A 6,211-nucleotide genomic window follows, 5' to 3' on the forward strand; every position below is an offset into this window, starting at 1 on the left:
CTCTACTTGACAAAGACATGGTAACTGGCTCAAGGCCACAGAAATCACTCACAGCATCAAGCAGCCCCTTCAGACCAGCTTCCTGGCCTAGCCTTCATGATGCCAAGGCTTCCTAAGGAAGACTACCAAACATCCTCCCATTGAAACCACCAAATCCAGGGAGACCCTGTCTCTGCAAAAAATTTAAAAATTAGCTGGACGTGGTGGCACGCACCTCTGGTCCCAGCCACTTGAAAGAATCGCTTGAGCCCAGGAGTCTGAGACTGCAATGAGCCATGATTGCACCACTGCACCCCAACCTGGGTGACAGGGCAAGACGATCTCTCAAAAAAAAAAAAAGCCATCAAACCCTTTGCTTGGAAAACTACCTTCAGTCTCGCCAGCTATGAATTATCACCCTGATCCCTTCTCCCACCTTTCCTAAGTCCCACTGGGCCACTTTTGGAAAAAACAAGCAGCCTAGGGAAAAACTCTGTGGGAATCACCACCATTCTCAGCAGGCCCACGAGAGGACAAAAGAGTCAATGGGCCTGGGACATCTTTTCTCTGGCTCCTGAGATCAGAGAAGAAGTGGAATCCAGGGCAAGTGTGAGGCCGATTCTGGGCTTGGGTGGGTGGCTGGGGGCTGAGAGAAGGGAGGCCCCGGGAGCCTGGCAGCTGCTTTCCTTGCCCTCGCCCTCACAGCATGGTAGGAAAGGCCGCTGTCACCCCCACTGCTGGACAGAAATGTGTGTAGCCTTGGCTGACCCCACAAGGACACTGGATTGCGGCACCTCAGATAAGATTCACTTGGTGGCAAGGCAGCAGGGCTTACATGTCAGTCATCCACAGGCTGCAGGCTGTTGGAGTGGGCGTGACTCCCACTGGGCAAAGGGCAATTCCCTAGAGAAGAGAGAAGGCCCCTGTGACCCAACAGGCACAGCAGCTGCAGATGTACCCTATCCTGCAAAGAGGTCTGGGCGAGGCACCCACAGTGTCCATTTCAGTCCCCTATCAGTTTGCTGCTGAGCCCAGCCAGCCTCTCTCCTCCTCTTTCCCGGGTAAGAATAGATACGGCCAAGAGTTTTCACAGTGGCTGGGACAGTCTGTGAAGTTCTAAGGGGTCCTGAGGCCTGACCTCCTGCAGCTGGGATCCTCTGTCGGCTCCCCTTCCCAGGCCCAGGGGAATATTTCTTACACATGTGCCTCCTCTCGTTTCTCCCTGATGACGCAGGGATTCAGCCATGCTCTTCACTTATGATTTATGTCTTTTCCTCCAGGGGCCCAGACTAACTTTCTCCTCTTTACAGCTTTGCAAAAAGCAAAGGTCCCATCCCCACCACCTTATCACTTACGCCATAAGGGGTTTGGGACTTTTAACTAAAAGAACCTTTATTACAGCAGGGATGCCACGTGCCAAATAGGATACCCACCCAGCCCCCAGTGGCTTTGGGAGCCTGCTAAACGCAGTAAAGGTTGAGAACAACTGAATGTCCAGCATCTTTCCTCATCCTAGGAATTCCTAGGAATCCTCCACTGACCGAGTCAGCACAGAAATGAAATGAAAACTAGAGGCTTAGCCAATCAGATGCTTCCACCCAGCTCTTTGAGTCTGTAGTGAGTGATGCAAGAAGGCAAGGACAGTGAGCTATTCACCCTGGTGGTGGTGGCAACAGCAGCATCCCGGGGCCTGGCTACATGGTGGTGATGGCCACAGTGTCCCCCAGATGTTCCAGCAGCATGGTTTTCATAGTGGTCTTGGTTATGCAGCTGTTACTTTTGGTGCCTGTGTGATTTCTGGGTCCAGTTTTCAAGATATTCTGTGAGCTAATCAATAACCTCCATTAGATTTTTTTTTTTTTTTTTTTTTTTTTTTGCCATAGTCAGAGCCTGTTTCTTCTGCTTGCAACTGTGAATGGACTAATACAGAGTCTTTGAAGGGTATGGGCAAGGAGGAATGATGGGACCTGGCTTGTACTTTGAAGAAGTCCTGCAGGCTGCTGTGTGGCCAAGATAGTAGAGCACAGCTAGGGCAAATGTGAGTAGACCAGCTAGACAGGCTATTTAGGGCTCCTTGGACTGAGGTGGTGGTAATGGGAAAAGTTGAATGGCGTTTTGGGGGTTGAAAATCAAATTGGCTTGGTGAGGTAGCAGATGTCGGAGAAGTGGGAGGAAGGACTCAGGATGTCACTCAGGTTTCCGTCTTTCACAAGTGGGTGTTGTGTTAGATTGATTGCAAAAATGGCCGCAATTCTCCACCCCACCCTTTACAAAGTGACTTAGTAACACCTCTCATCAAGAAGCAGAACTTTGCCAGGTGCTGTGGCTCACATCTGTAGTCCCAGCTACTCGGGAGGCTAAGCTGGGAGGACTGCTTGAGCCCAGGAGTTCGAGGCTGTAGTGAGCTATGATTACGCCCCGGTACTCCAGTCTGGGTGAAAGAGCAAGACCCTGCCTCTAAAACAAACAAGCAAAAGAATCAGAACTTTTTCCCAAACTCTTTCAAGTGAGGCTTGGCTTTGAGAGTTGTTTGACCAAAAGAGTTTGGCAGAAGTGACAGTATGTCAGTTCCAAGTAAAGACCTTATAAGATCTTGCATGTTTTCATTTGCTTTCCTGAACCCCTGCAATCACTATGTGACTAAGCCTAGACTCACCTGCTGCATGGCCACGCTATACCAGCCAGCCTCCAGCCAACCCAGCATCTGATTGCAAAAGCCTAGAGAAATCATAAATGGTTAATGCATTAAGCCAGTAAGTTCTGGGGTGGTTTGTTATCCAGCAAGGACTAACTGATACGTATATGTATATATATACACACACACACCCCCCTATATATATAAAACCATCAGGTATATATATGTATGTGTGTGTATATATGTATATGTATGCATGTATGTAGCATATATCAGGTATAACATATATCAGGTGTGTATATATATACACACATACATATATACACACACCATGGTACATGTGTATATATGTATACACCTTTATCTATCTATCTATCTATCTATCCACATCCCAACCAAGCCCACCACCCTCTAGACTTTCAAGGGCTCCTGACTACCTGGACTTTCCACTGTTCTCCTTGGTCCATAAAATTGGATGTCCCTGTCCTGTCCCAAGGCTGTCTGCAGTATACTTGAACTTGCTCTGCCCTTGAACTTGCTCTTGGGCATATCAGCTGCCCCTTAGGCCAGCCCCTGGCCTTTCTGTATCTCAGAAGTCTGCTTTTACCCCTGGACTCCGCATTAGTCCCTGTTCCTGGCCTTTGGGATTTGCTGTGGTTGTGGGTAGGCCCTCCAACTGGGTGAGGGCCCAACTGCTCACTCCCAGAAGACCAGCACCCACATCCCAGCACAGAGCAGGTGAGAGCTCCCACACTCCTTTTGACCCACTCGCACGGCCTTACTGTGTGCTCTTCTGTAGCTTCTGTGACCCATTCATCTTCCTACTACCTCTCTGGCAGGATCTCTTTGCCCCTCTCCATCCCATACTCAATACTGGGCCCCTGTGGAGCTCCAGGCTCTATACTAAGGACCCTGTGTGGGTCCCCCGAGGGCAGAAACCATCTTTCCCCATCAACTCAAAGTCTCCAAGGTAAGTAAAGTCTAGGGGTGGAGGGCTGAGGACTGACCCAGGACCTCTATTTTGCCTCCTATAAAAAAAGGTATCTCAAAAGGCCAGCTAAGTGGGTGAAACTCCACCAACTGACAGATAATTGTCACATCTTAGCTGTACATCTTTCCTCGGCAGGCAAGACACATCTAGGCCTGGTGAAGACAGAAACGCTAGTGCCCCCCTTATTTGCAGGGGATACATTCAAGACCCCCAGTGGATGCCTGAAACCAAAGATAGTACCAAACCCTATACATACTATGGATTTTTCTATATGTACCTACCTACAATAAAGTGTAATGCATAAATTAAGCACATTATTAAATAAAGTAAGGGTTACCTGAACATAAACACTGAGATACCTTGTTAGTTGATCTGAGAGCCAAGACAGCTACCAAGTGACTAATGAGCGGGAAGAATATGCAGCATGGACGCGCCGGACGGAGGGATGATTCACGCTACTCAGCATGGCAGGCAATTTAAAATGGAAGTTGCTCATTTTGGTGTTTTGTTTTTTGAGACTGAGTCTCACTCTATCACCCAGACTGGAGTGCAAGGGTGCGATCTCGGCTCACTGCAACCTCTACCTCCCAGGTTCAAGCGATTCTCCTGCCTCAGCCTCCCAAGTAGCTGGGACTACAGGTGCCCGCTACTACGCTGGCTAATTTTGGTATTTTTAGTAGAAACAGGGTTTCACTATGTTGGCCAGGCTGGTCTCAAACTCCTGACCTCAAGTGATCTGCCCACCCCGGCCTCCCAAAGTACTGGGATTACAGGTGTGAGCCACCGCATCTGGCCAAAACATAAATTGTTTATTTCTGGAATTTTTCCGTTTAGTATTTTCAACCTGTGATTGACTGCATCTAACTGAAACCACAGAATGCAAAATTGCCAAAATAAGGTGGGGGACTATTGTAATTTTCTTTTTTCTTTTGTGAACCACTCCCTCCCAGGGCCAAAACGAGTCAGATCCTCTACAGCAGGGGTCCCCAGCCTCCACAGTACCGATCCATGGCCTGTTAGAAAACGGGCCACACAACAGGATGTGAGCTGCAAATGAGTAGCATTACTGCCTGAGCTCCGCCTCCTGTCAGATCAGCAGCGGCATTAGTGTGATGCATTACAATAAAGGGTGAACCCTTTTGCGTGAACCCTATTGCGAACTGCGCATGTGAGGGATCTAGGTTGCACGCTCCTTATGAGAATCTGATTAACGCCTGATGATCTGACGTGGAACAGTTTCATCCCAAAACCATCCCCTCCCCCTACCCTGTGTAAGGAAAAATTGTCTTCCACAAAACCAGTCCCTGGTGCCAAAAAGTTTGGGGACCACTGGTCTACAAAGAATGTGCCTGGATCAGGTGGGGACACGCTATGGTTTGAATGTCCCCTCCAAAACTCATGTTGAAATGTAATTGCCATTGTAGCAGGGTTGAGAGGTGGGGCCTTTAAGAGGCTGGTGAATGCTGTTATCACTCGAAAGGGTTAGTTATCTCCGGAGTGGTTTCCTGATAAAGGGATGAGTTCGGCCAATTTTCTTTCTGTCTCACACATGTGCTTCCTCACCATGTGATATCTTCCACCATGGGATAAAGCAGCATGAAGCCTTCATCAGTCAGATACCAGCGCCATGCTCTTGGCCTTGCCAGCTTCCAGAACAGTGAGCCAAATGCATTCTTTTCTTTATAACTTACCCAGTCTGTGGTATTCAGTTAGAGCAGGAGACATGGGCTAAGATGGAACACAAGAGAGGGAAGGAAGGGCAGAGGGAGGAGGAGAAGAGGGAAGGAAGGGCAGAGGGAGGAGGAGAAAAGGGAAGGAAACTTCCCCAGAGCTGCGGAGAGCCTGCCCCATCTCTTCATCCCTGGGAATCAGGGAGGGGCTGCAGACACAGCCCCTAAGCCTGCTCTGCATGATGAGAAGCATAAAGACCTGACCCTACAGCGCAGTACCCTGAGCATGTTCCTCCTGCCTGCGATGAAGGGGGCTATCTCCCCACCCACATCCATCCCATCTGCCTGAGGTGTCCACACCATGGAGGCAGAATGTCATGGGCTTGCTGTCAGACCATGACAGATCATGCTGGGAGATACATCCCCACCATTAACTCAGAATATGGTGGTGGTGTTGGTGCTGGGGTTCTATGGCCAGAGCCTGTGCCCTCTCTGTCCATGATAGCTGCATCGGGGGTGTAGGCTGGCACCAGCTACAGATACCCTGAGAGATGCTGTCCAAAGAGCTGTTCCGAAGAAGCTTTGCTGAGGGGCACAGGGCAGCGGGGGGAGAGAGAGAGGCAGCCGTGGGGGCGCCCCAGAGGTTGCCCCATGCCCCTCCAGGGCCTGCCTGGAACTGAAGACATGAGAGCCCTTGTGAGAGTCAGAGGCACTCATCTGAGTTCCCACTTCATATTGGCAGAGGGGAGGGAGGAGTCCCCAAGACAGGACCTACAAGCTGGCAAAGAACGTGCAGGTGGAGGAGGCAAGAGAGCGAGGTCACACCAAGGGGCCGGAGGGAGGTCATTCCATGACTGATGTTGTTGGAATCCGGAATCTGTCCTGCATGCACAAAAATGGCCTCGGAATGCACGGGGCCGAGGAGCTGGCAGAATC

The sequence above is a fragment of the Macaca fascicularis genome, chromosome 10 (genome assembly GCF_037993035.2).
Source record: "Macaca fascicularis isolate 582-1 chromosome 10, T2T-MFA8v1.1".
NCBI classification, from domain to species: Eukaryota; Metazoa; Chordata; class Mammalia; order Primates; family Cercopithecidae; genus Macaca; species Macaca fascicularis.